The sequence below is a fragment of the Eptatretus burgeri genome, chromosome 4, assembly GCF_056783735.1.
Source record: "Eptatretus burgeri isolate ZD-2024b chromosome 4, Ebu_testis_v1, whole genome shotgun sequence".
Lineage (NCBI taxonomy): Eukaryota > Metazoa > Chordata > Myxini > Myxiniformes > Myxinidae > Eptatretus > Eptatretus burgeri.
In genome coordinates this window covers 33,407,263-33,432,242 of record NC_140964.1, presented here as the reverse complement: position 1 = coordinate 33,432,242, position 24,980 = coordinate 33,407,263, and the positions used below count along the sequence as shown (strand labels likewise).

General features: G+C 45.7%; 1 long non-coding RNA gene across 12 annotated transcripts in view; it reads right to left on the bottom strand.

Annotated features, from left to right (window-relative positions):
- Positions 1 to 20,858, bottom strand: part of LOC147027769 (uncharacterized) — a 142,416-nt gene extending 121,558 nt beyond the window's left edge. For 8 of the 12 annotated variants that reach the window (XR_015057248.1, XR_015057251.1, XR_015057252.1 and 5 more), the window contains exon 1: positions 20,687 to 20,858. This is a non-coding gene — a long non-coding RNA (uncharacterized LOC147027769). Of the gene's footprint in view, positions 1 to 1,379; positions 1,493 to 20,331; positions 20,634 to 20,686 lie in introns of those variants that run through there. The other 4 variants (XR_015057258.1, XR_015057256.1, XR_015057257.1 and 1 more) reach the window with 3 other exon arrangements.
- Positions 20,859 to 24,980: the final 4,122 nt, after the last annotated feature.

Here is a 24,980-nt window from a genome sequence, read left to right as displayed (position 1 = left end):
CAATCCCATTATTCCCTCTAGGGATTCAAGATGGCAATTCACCTCCTCCGATCATTTCCCATCCATTCTCATGATTTTTGCTACTCTCAATAATCCCCATCAAGCCCACCATCTTCCTTTTCAGGTTATTGTATTTTGTCCACTCTCCCTCCACCCACCTTTCTGGTTTTTGTTCCACTGCCATTTAACCCCCCCCCCCCGTTTCCCTTTCTTTTTCTTTCAGCCACTTTCTTGATTTTGCAATCAGCTTGTTTACTTTGTGTCTTCTTCCTCCTCCCTTTCACCGATTCTTCCTTGAAATGTCCCTCTGTTGTTTCCCTCGAGCCTGTTGGTGGTGTGTTGCGTTGCTTTCCACTATGCTCCTTCTGTTCTCTTCCGTGTTCTAATTCTTGCACAAACCTAGACTTTGTATCCAAGAAGAGTGAAATAAAGGATAAAGTATGATTGAAATGGGTTCACTGATGCAATTCATGAAAAGTAAATGAATCACCTTAATACAATGCAATATTGCAAGGGATGCACAGAGGAAAACATGACAAAGAGCCACCAGCATTAAGCACTTGGTGTATTTGGCTTGGAATAGTCTGACAACTATGAGCAGAGAACACCATTAATGACCATGGAGAAAAGTTTAGAAGGATGAGAGGGTGCTAAGATGTATCATCAGCACAAATGATACCCAGAGAGACCACTCTTACCTCATATCTGTGATCCAAGAAACTTGCCAGAGCTGATACTGAGTTACATGTTACAGGCAGAATGACAAGAATGAAACCTAAAATAACAATCAATGAAAAGTGACTTTGTGAATTTTGAGAAAGCTTTCGATCACATGAATTGGACTAAACTGATGGAAGTCCTTCAGAATTTTTTTGTTGAATAGAGTGATATAAGGTTGATTGAGTCTTTTGTGTTTAGGTCAGTCAGTAATGATGAGAGTCTGTGACAAAATAATCAAAGCGTCAAATTTGTTCCGCGTTCCCAACCCTCTTCAACTCATCAGTAAAGGAACTGGTTAAAGAAGCATTGGAGGATCTTGATGATGGAATAAAGGTTAGAAGCAAGCTGATGAAGCTGGTCAGGCTTGCAGATGATCAGGCTAATACAACAAACAGCACAAAGGATTGCAAAGGGTGGTGGAAGCTTTAAGTAAAACGAGAATCAATGTGAGGAAGACCAAGGTGATGAGAATAAGCAAAGATGCAGGTAAAAGCTTGAGGATTAACATAAATGGACATGAACTGTAACAGGTTGGAGTTTGAGTATCTGGCCAGCTTGGTGACTGAGAATGTCAAATGTCCCAAAATAAATAAGAAACAATAGCCATAGCCAAAGAAGCTTTCAGCAAACAAAAGAAAAAGAAAATAAACCAATGTCACCTGCAGGGTGACCCGTATCTTGCCAAAAGGTGACCACGTGTGACTTCTTTGAGGTCACACTGAGGTGAACAGAGCTGCTATCCACCAGGAGCGACTCCTTGAGGAATATCTGCCTACGAGAGATTCCGATGAGAATCGTTCTACAGAGTAACCATGAAAAATATGCTTTTGCCTCATAACATCACCAAATGACATCATAATGTCTCAAGCTTGACATATCTAGAAAGCACTCATCGAGGTGTTCAATTTGAGGTACTACACGATATGGTTCCTAAAACTTGAAAATTTGACCTTGGGGTCAAATATGTTTGACCTCAGGCGCTAACCATGAAGGTCAAGGCCAATTGCCACCAAAAATTAATCAGCTGAGCAGCAGACCATGAACTATATTCCCATGAAGTTTGAAGACGATCCGATCAAAATTACTCAAAAAATAAGGGTTTCGTCGACTCCCCTGAATTGCGACAAAGTGACCTTGACCTTTGACCTTGTCCTTCAAAATTTTGTGCAATGAAAGCGACCTCTATAGGCCTCTGATATGCGAAGTTACAAAAATTTCCGATGATAACTGTGCTCTGCAGAATTTTTTATACGTGATTACAGACAAAAAAAAAAAAAAAAAAAAAAAATACATACAAGCTGCCGAACATATCTTGCAAAACTTAGTTTTGCAAGATAAAAAAGCAGCTTATGAGAAAAGGTTTCAACATACAGCTGAGGAAGCGATGAGTGAAATAATTTCTTTGGAGTGTGGTGCTCTATACGTTTGAGAAATGGAGTTTGAGAAAGAAGACACCGAAGAGACTGGAAGCTTTCAAAATATGGACGTGGCCAAGAATAGAAAAGATTGACGAGGTGAACACAAGAAAAATGAAGAAGTTTTTGAGCAGGTGAAGGAGAGGACAATGAGACAATGATGAAGAGACAAAAAACTGGCCTGGTCACACATTGAGAAGAGATGGATTGCTGAAAGAGGTGATAGAAGGATAGGATGTAAGGAAAGAAGCATAGATAGAGACAGGTAGTCATTTTGCTCGAATGTATGAAGGATGAAGGTGAATACAAAACGGTGAAAATGAGAGCCATTGACAGGGAAGGGTTGCACATTGCACCCTTTGAAAGCACGAACCTGTCAAAACAAAGAGCAATTCAGGAAGAGCAGGAGTTGGAGAAGACATGATATCTGATAATGACTGCTTTGATCAATTCCACAATATTACTCCGTAATGGGAAACCCTTTATTTGTCAATTATGAGCTGAATGTCCTGATTAGATAAATCAAGTCAATGAGACTTACCTGGGTTTAATGGCGTGTTCCATCCGATTGACCAACTGCTGATATTCTCTATATCAGCAAAAAAGAAGGAATAGTTTCAACAAAGGCAATGTGATGGAAGTGGAGTAATTAGTAACAATTAAAGATGGCTTGACAAATGAAAATGAAACATTGGAGACACAGATTGAATAAAGTATTGCTTCTCGAACAGTTTCTGGAGAGAGGCCAGATTCACATTCTGAGTAGAGAAAAGAAAAAGCCATCAACAACTAAATGCTGCTTCGGTGCACTAAGAAAATTAGCCATTGAGGCATAGAAAGAATTCTAGATGCCATTGGCAGAAAGCTTGGCAAACAGGATCGGATGCCCAGCTGTGCCAATTGCATTTTAGTCCTGTTGACATCTCTATCCTTCTGCATTATCCCCTCATTTCTTTCACAGTTTCTTCTCTCCACATTCCTCTCCCTTCTCTTCCCAGTGGAAACACAACATGGTTCTGGTGGAACACTATTCTCAGATATGAGAAAGTTTTTGATATCACCCTCTTCATAGCCTGTCACTGCCCGACACCCTCCCTCAACTTTTTACCTGGCCCAAACGGTCTTTTCTGCAAAAGACAGACCTTACCGTAGATTCACTGTCAGTCCTGCAGGTATTGCGAGTGCTACAAGCTATGCAGAATAACAGGCTACAATGTCAGTTGGATATGTACCGAGATATTGTTGTTATTTGTTTAATTTTTTTGACCCATGGACCTTGTGCTCCTTGTCAAGGAGCTTGTACAGAAATGACATGCAGGACAGAGACACAAGTATACATTGATGTACTTTTACATTAATTCCAAGGACATTAGTAGAGAATGGGCAAACAATTCTGGTACCATGTGATTTGAAGCCAGGATCCCTGCAACATAGGCCAATGTTTCAAATGGGAATACTGACAGGCCAACCTCCCAAAATTTTTCAAACCAGAAAATATATAATTCCCTCCTTTCTTTAGAACTTTTTATTAAAATCTCTTGCCATCATTTTCAATTGCTAAAAATAATCTATTTTATATTCTCATCCCACCTCTTGATAAATATCTACTGTATATCTGGTGAAGTTTCCTTTGCCAGCTTGCAAGGTCATAGCTTTTATCCATAAGAAGCTCCAACTGCCAGATTAGCATGCTGCACATATTAAATGACCACCTCTACAAGATGGCCTGACAAAACTGAAGAGTGTCCTCCACTTCCCCAGTCAAAAGTCCCACGTCATTTCATTTCTCGGATGCATCATCTTCCTGTTCAGGGTTCTTGCATCCATCCAGCCATTGGGACCATACTTTGTGCAGAGCATTGGTGCAGTCTCCTGGGCTATTGGGCACAACCCTGGACAGGTTGTCACGCCAACACAGGATACCAGCAAGCTGGCACTCATTGCACCAACCTCAGAAGGTTGACAAACAGAATCAACCCCACCTGGTATTAATTCAACAGCAAAGCAGGATTTGAACTCAGGATCCGAGGATCCCAAGCCCACCACCCTAACCATTAAGCCAACACCAGGCATGGTACTTACAGTTTCTCATCATCTCTCCAAAAACATATTCCTTACACATATTGCCTGCAATTCTTAGAACTGGCTATCTAGAGGCTGTGCAGCATACAATTCATGATACGAAGGGGTGCTGCAGCATACATTAATTTCACTATGAAGACTGTGCAGAAACGTATATTTATTCACAAATGCAAGAAAATAAAATACTTCAACTGTTTTTCGTGGTTTAATACATTTTTGGAGTCCATTCAGAGCAGGGCAGAATGACGAATGATGTGGTGTTATCTTTGGTGAGAAGAGATTGAACCACCATTCTTACTTAAATGTAAACACGTCTCCAAAAGTATATATATATATATATATTTTTTTTTTAAATGAAAGTCATATTAGTAAGTAATAAATCTAATCATTCCCTCAAATTTACTGACATTATCTAAACGGTGGCTGGATAGTGCACAAGCCTATTCCAAACCACTGAGGTGTAGCACAGTTAAATATTAACTCGTATGTTTCCTGTTGTCGTCCTGTCAGTTTACAAAAGGAAATACATACAAGGAAGTTTCATACAGGAAGAGACTATCGGGCATATCATGCCCACGCATTGCTGTCAATATCCATGTTCCCCTCCATGCAAATATAACTCAGGATGACTCTTACATGAAATACAGTATCCGACACTCACGTTATCCATAATGCAAAGTACATTATGGATGACATACACACCTATATATGAGAATAATTGATGTTTTTTTATAAATCCTGAAACATTTTTACTGGAGTTCATATGTCACCTTACCCCACACAGTCTTGAGAAAATGGACATGGGAAGGGGTGTTTCCATGTGCGATCTATAAGAGCTTTATTCGTGAACTTTTGAATAACAGTTGCGATAGCAACCATACCAAGCCGATGAGTGAAATGGAACAGTACAAAACTGAACCTTCTGTCAGCTCTTCTCAGATAAACTGATGATTTTGGAACGAACTTTGAGAAAAAGCTGCACTTACCAAACACATCTTTTGGCCGAAGTTAGCCCTGTCGTTGCATCGGTAGGTGCCGCTATTTTGTCTGAATCTCACTGTTCCTCCACCCTCTGAGCATTCAAAGAGGGAATAGTTTGAAACTATTCCCTCTTTTTTGCTGATCTAGAGAATATCAGCAGATGGTCAATCGGCTGGAACATGCTATTAAACTCAGGTAAGTCTCATTGACTTGATTTATATAATCATGAAATTCATTTCATAATTAACCAATAAATGGTTTCCCACGATGGAGTATTGTTGTGGAAATGATCAAAGCAGTCATTATCAGATATCATATCTTCTTCAACTCCTGCTCTTGCTGAAGTGCTCTTTGTTTTGACAGGTCCTGAGCATGTGGAAAATTTGATTGGTCGAGACGGCATAAAACTTTGCCGAAGTACTGCTAAGTTCATAGTTTTTGGAAGTGAAAACAAGGCGATTTGTGTTCTCCATTGTTCAAATATATAATAAAATTGAAATAAAATAAAAGTTTTAAAGGCCGTAGAAAGAAAGAAAAGAAAGAAAACAAACAAACATAGAATCGGAAGTTCACTGCCGTTGATGCACCCTCTTTTATAGCAGCTTATTTAACATGTTAAATTAGTTAGTCATGCCTGTTGTTTGTGTCCTTTATGACATCCCTGAAAACAGTAACTTTCTTGTTTGAATGATTTTCAATTTTGTTTGACTGCCAGATAGACAGACAGACTGAAGCAATTGCTTCACATGCGCACTCAGGATGACACTCCTCACAATTTGCCAAATCCAGAGCCAAAGTACTGCTAAGCTGCAGGTTCGTGTTCCGATTCATGCTCTACAGTATTCAAAATATAAAATTCTACTGAAATGAACTAGTTCCTTCTCTGAAGACAGAGTGAAAAAATTGCTTAACCCAGCTTTGCGCAATGCGCACGAGGTAAATATCCTTAAAAGTCCAACAAAAACTCAAGGGAAACGATCATTACCTGACAGCAGGAATGGGTAGTGAACTTTAGAAAATATCATGTCTTATATTCCTGGTAGAAACAATTTTCAGGCATCTGAGGATTCTAATCCATTTACAGTATGTTGCCAAAATATCACAACTCCAACGGTCTTTATTGAGGTCAAAATGACGGAGAATCGCAGTCTCAGTCTATTTTTAAACAATGAGCTAAAAGTTTACAAATTGAGATCGTTTTGGCAGTCAAGAAGCAAGAGAGTTTTTGGAAGGACAGAAATCAATGGCAGGCTCAAGACAAACATGTCAGCACAAGACCGAGAGCAAAGGCTCTGCACAATGTTCTTTAAAATTACAGAAAAAGAAAACTACCTTTCAGTTCGGAATGTTTTTATTGCTAAATTTTGCAAAGTCAAAGTTCAAATATTCTTGATACGAAAGATGAATAAGGATTTTTTGGGGGCACGTCATTGTACTCGTCATATCACATAATGGTCCTGTAAGATAACCCAAAGATAGCATACCAGCCTTTGAGCTGTCTAGTCTGAGTTTGACTCTCGACCTGATAAAAATTGTTACGCTGGTGTTTCGCAGGCAGGGAGCTGCATCAAAGAGTATGCTGTTCATCAAATGGGATGCAAAGCCAGCATTGGTGGCTGGTGACATTTTCAGAGACGAGTTGGTATCATCTGACATCCCACAGTGTCTTTCACAAAGGGAGTGCTATCGCTGCTGGCATGCTGAACACAATTCCAAATTCCTGCCCAAACCTAGGGGCACAGCATCAGAAGCATTGCAACACTCCAAGAAATGAGGCAACTGGCAACCAGGTGATACACAAGGATGAATGAATCATGGTACTGTATTCACCCCATCATTTTGAAAACGTAAAACTTAGAACATGGTCTATAATACAGGAAAGTCTGATGCCCTCATTGAGATTCTCAAATAGAACCAACAGGCAAACCATGCCATCCTTCTGTAATCAGCCCTTCTCAGAATCCCATCACTGGAGCACATAGCCTCACCTTTCTGTCAAAAACTGTCTTGGGCTGCTCAGATTCCAAAAGTATTCAACAAATATCCAAACAGTGCTCGAGTATTCTCAATCGTGTGAAATTATTTTGTGTTGTTCCCCAGCTAATCACAACATGCAAGGACTTTATTCCCCACATCATGGAGTATGCTTCATGACTTTGGGCAAGTTCACCTGCATCCAAATTTGAACTCCTTAACGCGATTGGATCAAAGGTCTGCCGCGTCTTCAGCATCTCCAGCTGTGATTCAGACGAGTCAAGACTGCTGCTTTGTCAGGTTAGGCCAGATTAGATCTGTGACTTGCTACAGGTACCATGCAAACCTGCACTAACCCGTTTCATGGTCGGGTTGTCAGCGACTAAACTGTCTCCCCCACCAGGTTTCGTGGTGAGGAGGGTGTATAGATATGGACATGCAGCAGGATTAAAAACAAAATCTGTCAAAGGGCAGAAGAGTTCCTTGTGAGCCAATAGCCATCCATATCTAGTGCCAAACTGTGTCTGCGAACATCCTCCTGCAGTTTGGTGACTTTTTTTTAGGAGGTTGGTATCCAAATTTGCACGCCGGCCGCCGTAAAACCCTTCACTCCGCCAAACACAAAGAAATCTAAAAACCCACTCCGTGGGAGTACCTCCTATGCAGCTGCCCTCCACAGGGCAGCTCACGAATGACAGGGTTGGGGCAAAGCCTTCGGAACCCCCACTATTTCATGATAGAGGAAAACCATGGGGGTAACCTTCCCGGGTCAGATTGAGGTAGTGTATGTCGGGGTGGTGCTGAGGTATCGTCCACCAGACGGCGGTCTCCTTGGGTTAACCAGAGGCCTGGAATGTCCTATCCCCAAGAGAGGATGACCACCTGTCTCTGTTACCATCTGAGCTCAAGTGTTTGAACATCGGGATTGCAGCTCTCTCTGAGGTTCGGAGATTGGATTGCAGCGAGATCATGGTGGGTGGTTACACCTACCATTGGTCTGGTCGCTCTGATGGTTACCATGCCCAAGGAGTTGCTGTAGCTGTGTCCAATAAGCTGACTCCAATGATAATTGAGGTAACACCGGTCAACGAGCGTATGATGAGATTAAGGATTCGTCACTCCTTAGGTGTCATTTCCCTGGTCTATGTTTATGCTCTGACTGAGGCGAGTGATCTCACCGTGAAGGATGCATTCTACGCCATGCTCGAGTCTGTGGTTGATCAGTGCCCCAGGCGAGATACTCTTCTAGTCTTGGGGGATTTCAATGCATCGACTGGAACTGATAGGGATGGTTATGAGACATGTGTTGGTCCCCATGAGTCTGGAACTGTGAACCTGAATAACACTAAGTTCCTTGACTTTGCAAGAGGTCATGGAATTAGGGTGGCTGGTTCATAGTTTCAGCGCCCACAAGCTCATCGCTGGACTTGGTATTCCAACGCTGGCGGTGCGGCAAAGGAGATTGACTATGTCCTCATTGATGGTCATTGGAGGATGATCCAGAACTGCAGAGTCTACCGGAGTGCTCATTTCATCAATACTGACCACCGGCTTGTTGTAACAACTCTGAAGTTGCATCTTAAATCCAGGAGAATGGTACCATCCCAGCCTAGGCTGGATGTTGGAAAGCTCAAGGATGAGAGGGTAGCTGAGGAGTTTGCGAACAAGCTGAGTGGAGATTTGGGGGGTCTGGGTGCTTTGGGAGGTCCTGAAGAGTGGTGGAGTACCTTCAAGACCACCGTCCTTGATGTTGCCAGTCGATGTCTTGGAACTCACAGTAGGGCAAAGAAGAATTTTGTCTCTCAAGGGAAACTGGATACCATTGACCAGAGTCACAGGGCCAGGCTGAATGGCAGAGCTGAGCTGTTCAGGGAGCTGAGGCGTAAAACTGTACATGCGCTAAGGGTGGACAAAGAGGCCTATGTGTGAGGAATCTGTGAGGGGGTAGAGCATCACCGATGGTCAAGTGATTCTCATCTTGCTTACAGGGGAATTCGTGCATTGCGTTCATCCAAGCCCATCCCTCGGTGTACTGCAGTGAGAGCAGAGAGTGGTAGGCTCTTGACAGAGGAGTCTGAAGTGAAGGCCCGCTGGGCCAGTTACTTTGAGCGGTTGTACCGGGCTGATCCCCCAGCTGTCAAGTTGGACGTCAGGGGTGTTACAATCCCTGTTGCTGACCCTCCAATCAACCGTGGTCCACCTTCACTTGTGGAAACACAGGCTGCAGTGAACCGGTTGAAATGGGGTAAAGCTCCAGGGGTCTGTGGCATCCATGCTGAACTTCCCAAGGCTGGTGGAAATGCTGCACTCATGTCGTTGCATGCAGTTATGTGCTCTGCCTGGAAAACAGGCATCATCCCAACTGACTGGAAGAGGGGCGTTGTTGCCCATCTATGGAAAGGGAAGGGTGATCGCCAAGACTGCAGCAACCACCGAGGGGTGATGCTGCTCTCAGTGCCGGGCAAGGTCTTTGCTCGGATAATTCTTGATAGCGTTTGCCACCATGTGCTTGAGCACCAGCGTCCAGGGCAGTCAGGCTTTACACCAAAGAGGTCAACGATTGACCGTATCCTTGATCTTCGGGTCCTTACCGAACACAGATGAGAGTTTTAGCAGGGGCTCCTTGCAGCCTATGTTGATCTCTGTAAAGTGTTTGATTCAGTGAATCGGGATGTCCTCTGGAGGATTCTTGGCCTTCATGGGGTGCCACCAAAACTGATCGATCTGATGTCTGAACTCTACTCTGGTACTGAGAGTGCTGTGAGATGTGGTGGTACCATCTCTGACTTATATCCAGTTGTTATTAGAATTTGTCAGGGGTGTATACTGGCCCCCACACTTTACAGCACTTGTATAGACTGGATTCTGGGGAGGATGTCGGGGAGATCAAGCTGCGGTGCATCGTTTGGGAATGTCAAGATCTCTGACCTTGATTTCGCAGATGATGCAGTCATCTTTGCGGAGACTTTAGATATCCTTTTGGGGGTCCTCGAGGTGCTGAATGAGGAGTCGGAGTCGCTGGGATTACGGGTTTCCTGGGTCAAAACTAATATCCAGGCCTTCAATGACATCTTGGATGCTGCTGTCCTGTCTTTGCCTGTTTGTAATGAGGATGTTGAGGTCGTGGAGAGATTCACTTTCCTTGGCAGTGATATTCATATCTCTGCTGGCTGTGAGCCAAAGGTCAACAGACGTCTGGGTCGGGCCTGGGGAGTCATGGATTCACTGGATCATGAGGTGTGGTGCTGTCGTTAACTGTGCAGGATGATGAAAGTCTGAGTCTTCAAGTACTTGGTGCTTCCAGTCTTGCTCTACAGATATGAGACTTGGACTCTGACTGGGGTTCTGAGATGGAGACTTAATTCCTTTGGTACCAGGTCTCTTTGGAGAATCATTGGCTATCGCTTGGCAGATTGTGTCCAACGAGCGGTTGCTGAGAGAGACTCAAATGAGATTTGTTTCCAGCATAGTCCGTGAGCGTCAGCTGCCGCTGTATGGACATGTGGCTTGTTTTCCTGACACTGATCCTGCTCTTGTCAGGTCAGGTTCGATCTGTGACCTGCTACAGGTACCATGTAAACCTGTACTAACCTGTTCCATGGTCGGGTTGTCGGCGACTAAACCGTCTCCCCCACCAGGTTTTCTGGTGAGGAGGGTGTTTGGATATGGACACCCAGCAGGATTAAAAACAAAACCTGTCAAAGGGCGGAGGAGCTCCTTGTGAGCCAACGGCCATCCATATCTAGTGCCCAACTGTGTCTGCGGACGTCCTCCTGCAGTTGGGTTACTTCTTATTAGGAGGTTGGTGGCAGGATTTGCACTCCAGCCACCGTAAAACGCTTCATTCCGCAAAACGCAAAAACGCAAAAAAATCTGAAAACCCACTCCGTGGGAGTACCTCCTGTGCAGCTTCCCTTCGCAGGGCAGCTCACCGGATGATGGGATTGGGGCAAAGCCTTCGGGACCCCCAATCTTTGATAGGAGGGAAACCACGGGGTAACATCCCTGGGTCAGATTGCGGGAGAGTGTGTCGGAGTGGTGCTGAGGTGTCGTCCACCAGACGGCGGTCTCCTTGGGTTAACCTGAGGCGGTCCCTTCGGGTGGGTGCCTGGAATGTCCTATCCCTAAGAGAGGATGATCACCTGTCTCTGTTATCATCTGAGCTCAAGCGTTTGGACATCGGGATTGCAGCTCTCTCTGAGGTTCGGAGACCGGATTGCGGCGAGATAATGGTGGGTGGTTACACCTACTATTGGTCTGGTCGCTCTGATGGTTACCATACCCAAGGAGTTGCTGTAGCTGTGTCCAATAAGCTGACCCCAATGATAATTGAGGTAACACCGGTCAACGAGCGTATAATGAGATTAAGGATTCGTCACTCCTTAGGTGTCATTTCCCTGGTCTCTATTTATGCTCCGACTGAGGCGAGTGATCTTACCGTGAAGGATGCATTCTACGCCACACTCGAGTCTGTGGTTGATCAGTGCCCCAGACGAGATACACTTCTAGTCTTGGGGGATTTCAATGCATCGACTGGAACTGATAGGGATGGTTATGAGGTGTGTGTTGGTCCCCATGGGTCAGGAACTATGAACCAGAATAGCACTAAGTTCCTTGACTTTGCAAGAAGTCATGGACTTAGGGTGGCTGGTTCATGGTTTCAGCTCATCGCTGGACTTGGTATTCCAACGCTGGCGGTGTGGCAAAGGAGATTGACCATGTCCTCATTGACGGTCGTTGGAGGATGATCCAGAACTGCAGGGTCTACCGGAGTGCTCAGTTCCTCAATACTGACCACAGGCTTGTTGTAGCAACTCTAAAGCTGCACCTTAAATCCTGGAGAATGGTACCATCCCAGCCTAGGCTGGATGTTGCCAAGCTCAGGGATGAGAGAGTAGCTGAGGAGTTTGCGAACAGGCTGAGTGGACACTTGGGGGGTCTGGGTGCTTTGGGGGGTCCTGAAGAGTTGTGGAGCACCTTCAAGACCACCGTCCTTGATGTTGCCGGTGGATGCCTTGGAGTTCACCGCAGGGCAAAGAAGAATTTTGTCTCTCAAGGGACACTGGATACCATTGACCAGAGTCGCAGGGCCAGGCTGAATGGCAGAGCTGAGCTGTTCAGGGAGCTGAGGCGTAAAACTGTACGTGCACTGAGGGTGGACAAGGAGGCCTATGTGCGAGGAATCTGTGAGGGGGTAGAGCATCACCTGTGGACAGGTGATTCTCGTCCCGCTTACAGGGGAATTCGCGCATTACGTTCATCCAAGCCCATCCCTCGGAGCACTGCAGTTCGAGCAGAGAGTGGTAGGCTCTTGACAGAGGAGTCTGAAGTGAAGGCCCGCTGGGCCGGTTACTTTGAGCGGTTGTACCAGGCTGATCCCCCAGCTGTCGAGTTGGACGTCAAGGGTGTTACAATCCCTGTTGCTGACCCTCGAATCAACTGTGGTCCACCATCGCTTGTGGAAACACGGGCTGCGGTGAACCAGTTGAAACGGGGCAAAGCTCCAGGGATCTGTGGCATCCATGCTGAACTTCTCAAGGCTGGTGGAAATGCTGCACTCGCGTCGTTGCATGCAGTTTTGTGCTCTGCCTGGAACACAGGCATCATCCCAACTGACTGGAAGAGGGGCCTTGTTGTCCCTCTCTGGAATGGACAGGGTCACCCGCAAGACTGCAACAACTACCGAGGGGTGACGCTGCTCTCAGTGCCGGGCAAGGTCTTTGCTCGGATAATTCTTGATAGGGTTCGCCACCATCTGCTTGAGCACCAGCGTCCAGAGCAGTCAGGCTTTACACCAAAGAGGTCAACGATTGACCGTATCCTTGCTCTTCGTGTCCTCACTGAACGCAGACGAGAGTTTCGGCAGGGGCTGCTTGCAGCCTATGTTGATCTCTGTAAAGCGTTCGATTCAGTGAATCGGGATGTCCTCCTGGAAGATTCTTGGTCTTCGTGGGGTGCCACCAAAACTGATCGATCTGATGTCTGAACTCTACTCTGGTACTGAGAGTGCTGTGAAGTGTGGTGGTACCGCCTCTGACTTATTTCCAGTTGTTACTGGAGTTCGTCAGGGATGTGTACTTGCCCCCACACTTTTCAGCACTTGTATGGACTGGATTTTTGGGAGGATGTCGGAGAGATCAAGTTGCGGTGCATCGTTTGGCAATGTCAAGATCTCGGACCTTGATTTTGCAGATGATGCAGTCATCTTTGCGGAGACTTTAGACATCCTCTTGGGGGCCCTCGAGGTGCTGAATGAGGAGTCGGAGCCGTTGGGATTACGGATTTCTTGGGTCAAAACAAAGATCCAGGCTTTCGGTGACATCTTGGATGCTGCTGTCCTGTCTGTGTCTGTTTGTGGTGAGGATGTTGAGGTCGTGGATAGATTCACTTACCTTGGCAGTGATATTCATGTCTCCGCAGGTTGTGAGCCGGAGGTCAATAGACGTCTGGGTCGGGCCTGGGGAGTCATGGATTCACTGGATCATGGGGGGGGGCGCTGCCGGTACCTGTGCGGGAGGACGAAAGTCCGAGTCTTCAGGTCCTTGGTACTTCCAGTCTTGCTCTATCGGTGCGAGACTTGGACTTTGACCAAGGATCTGAGACGGAGACTTAATTCCTTTGGTACCAGGTCTCTTCGGAGAATCCTTGGCTATCGCTGGTCGGATTTTGTGTCCAACGAGCGGTTGCTGAGAGAGACTCGGATGAGATTTGTTACCTGCATAGTCCGTGAGCGTCAGCTGCGGCTGTATGGACATGTGGCTCGTTTTCCTGACGCTGATCCTGCTCACCAGATTCTCTCAGCGAGGGAGTCTCATGAGTGGAGGAGGCCAGTGGGCCGACCACGTGCCTCATGGTTGCAGCAGGTTGACCATCATCTCAAGGAGATGGGGATGGGCCTGGCATCTGCCTGGGGGATGGCCAGACGGAGGCCCCCGGAGTACCGGCGGAAAGTGGACGCAGCGACGCGCTGTTCTGGCACATGCTCCCATACCTGACCTGACCTGATCCTGCTCACCAGATTCTCTCAGTGAGGGACCCTCGTGAGTGAAGGAGGCCAATGGGCCGACCACGTGCCTCGTGGTTGCAGCAGGTTGATTGGCATCTCAAGGAGATGGGAATGGGCCAGGCATCTGCCTGGGGGTGGCCAGACGGAGGCCCTTGGAGTACCGGCGGAAAGTGGACACAGCAACCTACTGCCCCGGCGCATGCTCCCATGCCTGACCAGACCTGATCATGGAGTATGCTTCACTACTTTGGGCACATTCACCTGCATCCAAAGTTTAACTCCTTAATGCAATTGGATCAAAGGTCTGCCGTATCTTTAGCGTCTCTAGCCATGATTCAGACAAGTTTGGACTGCTGCTTGATCACTGAAAACAAAATGATAAATTGTTGATATTTTGCTGCTTTTTCTCATGTTTTGTTTAATATGCCTTCTCAACAAAAAACAAAACAAAAAATTATCCCCGGTTGGGGGTGACGGTCATCTCTGAAGTTCTGTAGATGTGGATCTCTGATCGGCTTAGAATGGCTTCGATGTCGTCTTGTCTTTTGGTTCAACGTACAGACGAAAGCCCGGGAGTAAAATGGATAGAAAACCTCAGAAATCAAACTTCATTTCTGAGTTATCCGGAGATAGATTTTGAAAATGGTTGATTTGGAACATTTATGATCAATGTGTCTTCAAAAGGATAGAAACCGGAACTCAGAAATCAAACCGCATTTCTGAGTCATAAATGGCGGATGATATTTTTCCAACAATTTTTCCAACTTTGAAGACACGTGACCTGATAACCAGGACGAATTTTAAAAAACCGGCCTGACCAAATTTAGATATTGTTCCATATTATCAGAATCCGAAGAAATTTCGAAGATCGGATCACAAACGGCGGAGGAGATAGATTTTAAAAATGGACGATTTCGCAACTTTGGAGTGGCCTTGACCTTGACCTTCAATCAGGTCTAAAGTCATACGGTCGTGCATCACTCATCGACCCCTACCGACATACCAAGTTTCATCAAGATCGGGCGAATTTTTTTTTTGACCGCATCACATCACGATTTTTCCAACTTTGAAGAAACGTGACTCGATAATCAGGACGGATTTCAAAAAACCGGCCCAAGCAAATTTAGACATTGTTCCATATTATCAGAATCCGAAGGAATTTCGAAGATCGGATCATAAGCGGCGGAGGAGATAGATTTTGAAAATGGACGATTTTGCAACTCTGGAGTGACCTTGACGTTGACCTTCAATCGGGTCAAAGGTCATACCGTCGTGCATCCCTCATCGACATCTACCCACATACCAAATATCAAGAAAATCGGAAGAAAAAAAATGAGGACGTACAGTACGTAAGGACATCGAGACTGGTATTATTAGGTCATCTCTTTAGTGACCTAATAATCTCATCTCTAAAGAGATGACCTAAAAAAAAAAAACAGTCTATCCCCTCTTTCTTAAAGATGTGGAGGCATGTCAGATATTACATCAAGGAAGTGAAGATAAATGCTATTCAGATTATTTTGTGTTTGCACTTCAGCTGGGGTATCTAAAACATTAACTGACTCCTAAACCAGATCCACAACTTCAGCTAGAACAGCCACTCAGTGGAGTGCATACCTCCGCCAAGCTGATCAGTTTACGTTTTGTATCCCACTGATAGGCCAGATCTGGATTTGGACCTGAACTAAAATTTAATTGGCTTGTTCTTGTCACCTAACCAACTTATCTACAAAGCTTCATCAGAATCCGTCAACAACTTTTAAAGATATCCTGCTACATGTCGTTTTAGGTTCACAAATCTAATCATTTTGTCGGAGTCACATACCCAAGCTCTCCACCAAATTTCATCTGAATCCGTCCACAACCTTTTGAGATATCCTGTTCACAAACAGACGGGGGCGAAAACATAACCTCCAATCCACCTTCGATGGTGGAGGTAATTTTGGCATTGTGGATTTATGGGGAGAACAAGTTTCCTAAAGGATATAAAATTAAAATACAATGCAAAGTCGTATTATTGGATGCTGAGGTTCTAAAAAAAATGAGCTAATTCTATGGTATTTACAAAGTAGCTATTGGATCATCTGTAAAAACCCAGTTGTCTAACGAATGACATTCAGAAAGCGATGTTGGATATCAAAATGTTGCTGACATCTCTTTAACGGAAGCCTTCCGGTTTCTGCGTCTGTGCATGTTGGACATTAGATCGTGCAGTTCCTCCTCGTTCATCAAAGCAGAATTTTCCAGACAAGATCCGTCATGTTTTTCTGTTATATGTCCCTGTGTTGTTGTTCATGTTTTCGTCCATTTTTCCATGTCAAACCATATCTTGTGTTGTATTATCAATTTCTGTCCCTGTGATCGTCTGGCCTCGTCACCCATGTCCCAGCTAGTCGGCATGAAAATTATTTCTCTGCTCTGATGCCATAAACCTGATTCTGCTTCCTTTCTCCCCAAGTATTGTCCTTTCAACTTCCTCAACCTCATCCTAATCCCCCTCCTCACACCAAAAAAAAAAAAAAAAAAAAAAAAAAAAATCACAAACTGATTCTGCCTGTACTTCCTCATTTTGTTCATTCTTTGTTCCTTCCTTTTGTCAATATCTCCAAACGGAATATTGATTGAATGAAATGCTTCTTCCTTTAAAAGCTGTGAATATCATTTAAAAATTCTTCACTTTCCTTATTTCTCCATAAGGAACACTCCACGTGTTATTTTTCTTCATCATGATTGAGGCCTCTTCTTCTTCTTCACATGGCTTATTTCCAAAACCTGTCTGATTCCAAAAATGTTTTGTCCATCAACCCTCTGTACAATCCTGTACCGACAACACCACTTTCCTCTGTGCCTTCAACAGCCATTCATTTCACCCCTCTCATGATGTCTGTCTCCGTATGTCCAGATTGGGAATCTTGAGAAGTCCAGTTTGCAGAGGTTGTTTGCACACGACAACAATTCCCCTTCACGTCCATTAACGTTGTCTCAAACCCCTTCATGTCAGTATGCTCCCCCACATCTCCTACATGCACACGTCCTTCCAACCCCAGCCCTTCTCTGTCCCCCTCTTTCGCATCCCTCTACTTCATGTCCCTTCTTTCTGCATCCCCTCACCTCACGCCCTCCCATCTTCCCCTCACAGCTTTCCCAATGCCAAGCCCCCTTCTCAGCTTCCCCACTCCCACCTCCATACAGCACCCTCACAGATTCCGCTATCCATCTTTCTCACAGCCAACATGGACCAACTTTTAACCACTCATCCCAACTCTCTCTTCTTCATATGTAGCGATTTAAACTGTCACCATGCCAATTGACTGGGTGTTGGTACCTCTCTCAGCAGCCATGGTTCTTCAGCAAAGGACCTCTGTCACTCCATGGGACTAACTCAATCTGTGAACTTTCCAACCCAGATTTCTCCCAATGGCAAATCCTCTCTTCTGGACTTGGTGATGACTAACTATCCTGCAAATGTCTCCTGCTTTTCCTCTGCTCCAAATGGTTCATCTGTTCACGTGCTTGTAAAGGGTGGCTATTCTTTGAGAGCAACCTCAGTGCCGGTGAGTCTGACAATTCACTCTGGCAGATTGGCAGGGACGAGAAGCCACCATCTCACTTTAGGACTGGTCTCGTATATCTGCCACCCATGATATTAACTCAGCATGGGAATTCTTCCATAGAATATATAAATATATATCTCTATCTCTATCTCTATCTCTCTCTCTGATTCATCCCATCTCATCTTCTTCAGTAATTATCAAACCCTTCCTCCCACCTATTCTACACTGAATCCTGTGGTGAGGCAGTTGCCTTGAAACAACTTGCCTTCTCTTCCCGGAAATCAACTCTGACCGAAGGCAACCTCAGATCATTCCACAAAGGCCATACCAAATGTGTCCACTCTCAGGAGAGCCAGAAAACAACATCTGTCCAATCTCAAAATTGAACTTTCAAACTTGTCTGTCTGTGGAGTTTGCTCCCCCTCCATCCCTTCCCTCACTTCAAATGGCACCACAGCCGATTCTGCTCGTGAGAAGGCCAAATGCCTCAATTCTGTTTCATTCTTCCCAGCAGGGCTTCAAGACAGCTTTTCACCACTATCTCAGATAACCCCTCCACCCCAATCGAAAACCATGATCTTTTCTACCCTGTTAACCCTCCCCAAACCCACCTCTTTCCAAGTTTCCAGCTTTTCCTACCTTTGAGTTTGCTTCTCTATCCTTCTTGTCCACCCCTTGTGTCCTCCCATAACCCTCATTCTTCCTCACGCCCATTATTTGTCTAAGTCTCCATCTATTTTGTCCCTCATCTCTGCTGTTAGTATTCCCCCCTCTTTTTGTACTGTTCCTTTTGTTCTGCTATGTCCTAATCCATCCTTTGTTCTTGCTCCTCCACAAGCCTTAACTTTTTTTGATATATATATATATATATATATATATATATATATATATATATATATATATATATATATATATATATATATATATATATATATATATATATATATATATATATACATATATACATATATATCCAAAAGTAGGTCGAGGGTTTCCAGATCTTCAATCCTCATCATACAAAAATGATATTATTAGGCTTGATAATATGACTTGTAGGTGGTCAACAGGATCTTCCTGATGCAAACTCCAGATATCCACCCAAAATGAACACCGAGAACAATTAATTTTTTATTACAACAGGAGCCACAACAGGAACAACAGGAGGGGGCACTTTGGACATATTGAAGGATTGATGCACTTAATGGTAAATAGAGGCTACATATTTCTAAGTCCAGAAATTAATTAATTTAATGCACTGGGCCGTTTATTTTCTTTTTTTTTTAATCATATCTTACCCAGGTAGACTTTTTGTTGTTGTATATTCATGATGTACACCATCAAAAGGAAATGAATGATTGAATGAATGATTGTATGTCATTGCAATGACAGCAGTAAGGCAACAGAACTACAGAGTTTTGGATGGAATTTTGACTGTTAATCAATCATTGTAGTTTTTACAATGACTTTGCTCGTTCATACTACGAAGTGCTTGAAGAAGAAGAAGGATAAGAAGAAGAAGAAGAAGAAGAAGAAGAAGAAGAAGAAGAAGAAGCACTCCTTTTGCATCTTCTGATGTATAGGCCTGCTGAGGCAGTTTTCCCATTGGCTGGGGGGAGTGGGGGCACAATCCTGGACGGGTCACCACTCCGACACAGATACCCGAATGGCTCATTTCTTCCCATTAAGCCGGTGCTCGTTTTGCCCACCTCGGGAAGGATGACAGGCTGAGTTAACTCACCTGATGTTATTTCAATGGAACGACGAGTGCTCGAACTCGAGACCCTAAGAGGACTTGCAGAATGTGGAACAAACAAACAAAAATAAACAAACAACGGGGAGCAAAATGACAGATGTGTCCAAGTGTCACAAGGGGAGAATCGATGGATGAAGCCATTCAAGAGAGACTTCTACCACCATATTTTTGCAGGTTTTTAGAAAATCTCAACATAAACAACCAGATATTTAAAAAAAAAAAATTGTGGGTGGGGGGAGGGAGAGAGAGTGGAGGAGAGGGAAATAAACAAACTCCCACGCTCACTAGCGCCCCCCGGTTTTCCAATACATTTCAACGTTTTCTCGAACTCCTTCCTCCTCAATTCAACATCTGAAGACTTATAGTCCTTCACTCCGGTGTCTGTTGTCCCCCGACTGTGGCTTGAATTCATGAGCCAGGTGCAGTGTCGTCCAATCGAAGTGACTTCCCCCCCCCCCCCCATTGCGCTGCTGAGATGACGCAGCTCGAAGCTGAGCCGATCCTCCCTCTCCCTCTCCCCCTCTCCCTCTCCCTCTCCCTCTCCCTCTCCCTCTCTCTTCCTCCACACAACTCAATGGCAGCGCGCACTCGAGTATCCGCAGGTCGTCACTCCGACTCGGCTCGAACACGAACCTCAGAGACGCACGGCTCGCAGCAGCGATTCCCCCCTTTCGGGAAGGACACGGACGGGGTTTGGGGAAGGGGGCGGGGGTCGGCCGCGCCTCTGACGCAGTTTAAAAATCAAGTGCGCAATCGGCCAGAGGAGGGACAAATACACGGAGAAAAAATTTTTTTTCCCCGTAAATGCCCGTACGAAGCGGACGACGATCGGGTTTGCGTGCTTACCTGCCGGTGCGGAGGGATTTTCGTGCTGCGCAAGTAGTTGTGCGTCAACACGGTCGGAGAGGGAAAGCGCGGCAGACACGTGCCGCGACTCCCGGCGAACGCACTCACGGCCGTAAAACGTGACGCACCTTGTTTACGCTGAACGTCGCGGGATGTTCAAGCGAAAACACTGACGCGACCAAGGTAGAAAAACAACCGGTGAAACGGGGGGAAAAAAATGTCAACGGTCTCGATGTTGTATGTACAAATCGCGATGGATGTCGGATCCGGGTCTCTCCCTCACTTCGGACGCGCCGAGGAGTCGCGACCGCGGGACGTCGTGACAACACTACACGCGGCGTCGCAGAGCGTTTACCTTTCCGGGTCTGAGATACGGGAGGTCATCGCCTTGACCGGTCGCCACGGCTCGGTGCACGCGGTGGCCCCGCTCTTCCTCGACACCCGTCGGCCGTCATCGTCATCGGGCTCGTCCAGTCAGTCGCACGTTCGGCGATGCCGCGCAGGCCGGCTCGCTGCGGGGTAAACAAACCGTGCCCCGCCCCCCGGCCCCGCCCCTCGGACCGAATCTGCTTCCCCCCGCCCCGAACCCTCCCCGCGGTGCGCCGCACCATGTCTTCCCCACCTACACATTGGGGGTCCCATCCTCACCCGGTGAATCGTCTTGAGACCGAAATAATTAATCAATGCCGAAATCCCGGGGCCGAACCACGTGCTTTGGCTCCTGATGGTCACACGAGGTGACGAGACCAACGAGCCCTTCGTTTACCGAGTCAAAGAAGCCACCATGCAGGTATCAAGGAAAGGACACCGACAGGACCGTTGAACCGCAATCATCATGACGTCTCATATTGATTGACACGTCAAACGCCCAAAGGAATTGCCTATTTTTGCCGATCATTCTTCGATCAAGGGAGAGGGGGGGTGCAGATCACGTGAGTGGAATCACAGGTGTACGTACACAACCACGTGTGTGTGTGTGTGTGTGTGTGTGTGTGTGTGTGTGTGTGTGTGTGTGTGTGTGTGTGTGTGTGTGTGTGTGTGTGTGTGTGTGTTCCTTGTGTATTAAAAATAAAAACCCCCCATGTAGTCGTCAATTTCATTAACTGAGTACCCAGCTGAGCATTCAGGGCTCTAAGGGGTTTAATACCAGTTTATGGTGCACTCACAAACACTCTGCACATCAGGTACAACTCGTGTTTATTTACTTTTTTGATTTGCTTTTGTTCATGCAATTTGATTCCACAATATTGCCGCAAGGGGGTTGACACGCTCTGACCATCAAAGCACCGGACTGAGAAGTACAAAACTACCTGGATGATGCAGCTAACTCGTGCCATAACGTGTGTGTGTGTGTGTGTGTGTGTGTGTGTGTGTGTGTGTGTGTGTGTGTGTGTGTGTGTGTGTGTGTGTGTGTGTGTGTGTGTGTGTGTGTGCGCGTGTGTGCGCGCGCGTACGCGTACGCGCAACAGTCATTTGTAGTGGAAACGAAGTTTCCATTGAGTTGCCCACGTCAGATCGGCTGCGGGATGGGCAATCAGGCATGGCAGGGAGGACTTTGGGACGTGGGAAAATCCAAGAGCTACACAACAGCAGCCCTCCCCCACCTCCCAAAACACCTTCCACCTTTCAGAACTCGCCTCCAACGGATTCGATATTCAACACTGCACTCATATCACGCAGAACAAAGGAAAGCAGACATTTTCTCCACAATTTTTTTTTTTTTACATGGAGATGATCCAAACTTTTGTCATTATGGATTAGGATGTAGTTGGGAGAAAAAGACACGTCCGACCGGGTCGCAGTACTTGGATGGATTGGTTCGAGATGAATTTTAATTCCAAACTCCTGAAATTTTGCATAACAAGGTAAAAAAAAAAAAACACAACATCGCGATGAAATAAATGTGGATGAGTTTGAGGGTAGAGGGAGAAGGAGTAGCAGCCAAAACTCTGAATCCGATCCAAGTTCCTCCTGATTACTGCAGTCCTGTGTTTGTTCAGTTATTTGACGATGTAAATATTAAATCCAAACTAGCAATTCACACAAACGAAGAGCCCACAAATATCACTCCATTTTATTTGATTTGAGAATTCTGCAGTCTTGGCAGCATCGATGAGGGATGACAACGACACATTTCCCCGCAATAACGGATTGAAACGTTGCATCGACCACCACAATACATCGCAGTTGTATCTAGTATTCGATAATCCAAGGCATACCAATAATATTTCATCCTCTCTGAAATTGTTCAACTTGGTCTGTTTGGTATTCCCATCTAAGCACGAAGCCTATTTTGTTGGGATCCCGGGTTCAGGGGTTCTGTAGATTGTGTTGATTGTCTCCAAATGGCAAAAATGTGTCGGCGGCCGTAATGATTTGAACCCAAGACTAAAAACGTTAAGTGCTGCTTCCTCACTTGATGCTCAGCATTTAGAGGATAGAGTGTAGATATACCCTGTGGCCTGTGGGGTTGCATCCGCATCCCATGGGGATGGAGGAAAATTCTCTCTCATTGCCCCCACCAACTGCAGAGAAAAGCGATGTTGAAAGATGGCTGAATAATTCATGTCACCTCCCCCAAGGTCAATGGCAGTGTTTGTCTGAAGTCAAATCCGTGTTGTCTCCTGTATTTGTCTGCAGGTTTGTGTGTGTGCGTGTGCGTGTGCGTGTGCGTGTGCGTGTGCGTGTGCGTGTGCGTGTGCGATTTGTGTTGCAGCTAAGATTCCCTCGTTTTTCCTCCATGTGATTACACATATGAGTAAGTTCATCTATAAGTGTGATTGCTGCTCCATAACTGTGATGGCATCGTGCACAGCTTCCACCGACAGGTGAGGGCCAAAGTTGAGCTTTTCACTTGAATGATGAAATAAAACTATAATTGCTCGAATCAACGTACTGTAATCGTATGATTACTGTCTATTAAGCATCGATTAAGATTCCTAAGTGCTAATCATTTAGAAGACTGTAATAGCAAAATAAATCCACACTCCAATGAGAGCAAGCTTGCAAGAATTCAAGTCAGCAATCAATCATCGAGATCTCATTTAAATATTACATTTTCCCATCTTCTTGCTTTTGCTTATGGGCTCAACCCTCCCCCTGTAGTGTTTATATATATATATATATATTATATATATATATATATATATATATATATTATTAAAACCCTGGGGGTGGTGGGGGAGTGTACAATCTCCCCCAAACCGGTCTTCTTTAACTTCTTGTTATCAGCCTTGGGGTGGAATTTGGGAAATAAAATGTCACATCGGAGATTGATGATTGGTTTAAAAGATGAGGAAGAATTATTTAACAGTGATCAAAGGCAGGTCAGGTCAGGTATGGGAGCATGTGCCAGAACAGCGCGTCGCTGCGTCCACTTTCCGCCGGTACTCCAGGGGCTTCCGTCTGGCCATCCCCCAGGCAGATGCCAGGCCCATCCCCATCTCCTTGAGATGATGGTCAACCTGCTGCAACCATGAGGCACGTGGTCGGCCCACTGGCCTCCTCCACTCATGAGACTCCCTCGCTGAGAGAATCTGGTGAGCAGGATCAGCGTCAGGAAAACGAGCCACATGTCCATACAGCCGCAACTGACGCTCACGGACTATGCAGGTAACAAATCTCATCCGAGTCTCTCTCAGCAACCGCTCGTTGGACACAAAATCCGGCCAGCGATAGCCAAGGATTCTCCGAAGACACCTGGTACCAAAGGAATTAAGTTTCCGTCTCAGATCCTTGGTCAGGGTCCAAGTCTCGCACCCATAGAGCAAGACTGGAAGTACCAAGGACCTGAAGACTCGAACTTTCGTCCTCCCGCACAGGTACCGGCAGCGCCACACCCCATGATCCAGTGAATCCATGACTCCCCAGGCCCGACCCAGACGTCTATTGACCTCTGACTCGCAGCCAGCAGAGACATGAATATCACTGCCAAGGAAGTGAATCTCTCCACGACCTCAACATCCTCACCACAAACAGACACAGACAGGACAGCAGCATCCAAGATGTAACCGAAAGCCTGGATCTTAGTTTTGACCCAAGAAACCCGTAATCCCAGCGGCTCCGACTCCTCATTCAGCACCTTGAGGGCCCCCAAGAGGATGTCTAAAGTCTCCGCAAAGATGACTGCATCATCTGCAAAATCAAGGTCCGAGATCTTGACATTCCCAAACGATGCACCGCAACTTGATCTCTCCGACATCCTCCCTAAAATCCAGTCCATACAAGTGCTGAAAAGTGTGGGGGCAAGTACACATCCCTGACGTACTCCAGTAACAACTGGAAATAAGTCAGAGATGGTACCACCACACTTCACAGCACTTTCAGTATCAGAGTAGAGTTCAGACATCAGATCGATCAGTTTTGGTGGCACCCCACGAAGACCAAGAATCCTCCAGAGGACATCCCGATTCACTGAATCAAACGCTTTACAGAGATCAACATAGGCTGCAAGCAGCCCCTGCCGAAACTCTCATCTGCGTTCGGTGAGGCCACGAAGGGCAAGGATACGGTCAACCGTTGACCTCTTTGGTGTAAAGCCTGATCAAAGGCTCATGATGTAAAACAGTGCATGGAAATGGAATCTGCATGAATAAGTGTGTGTGTGTGTGTGTGTGTGTGTGTGTGTGTGTGTGTGTGTGTGTGTGTGT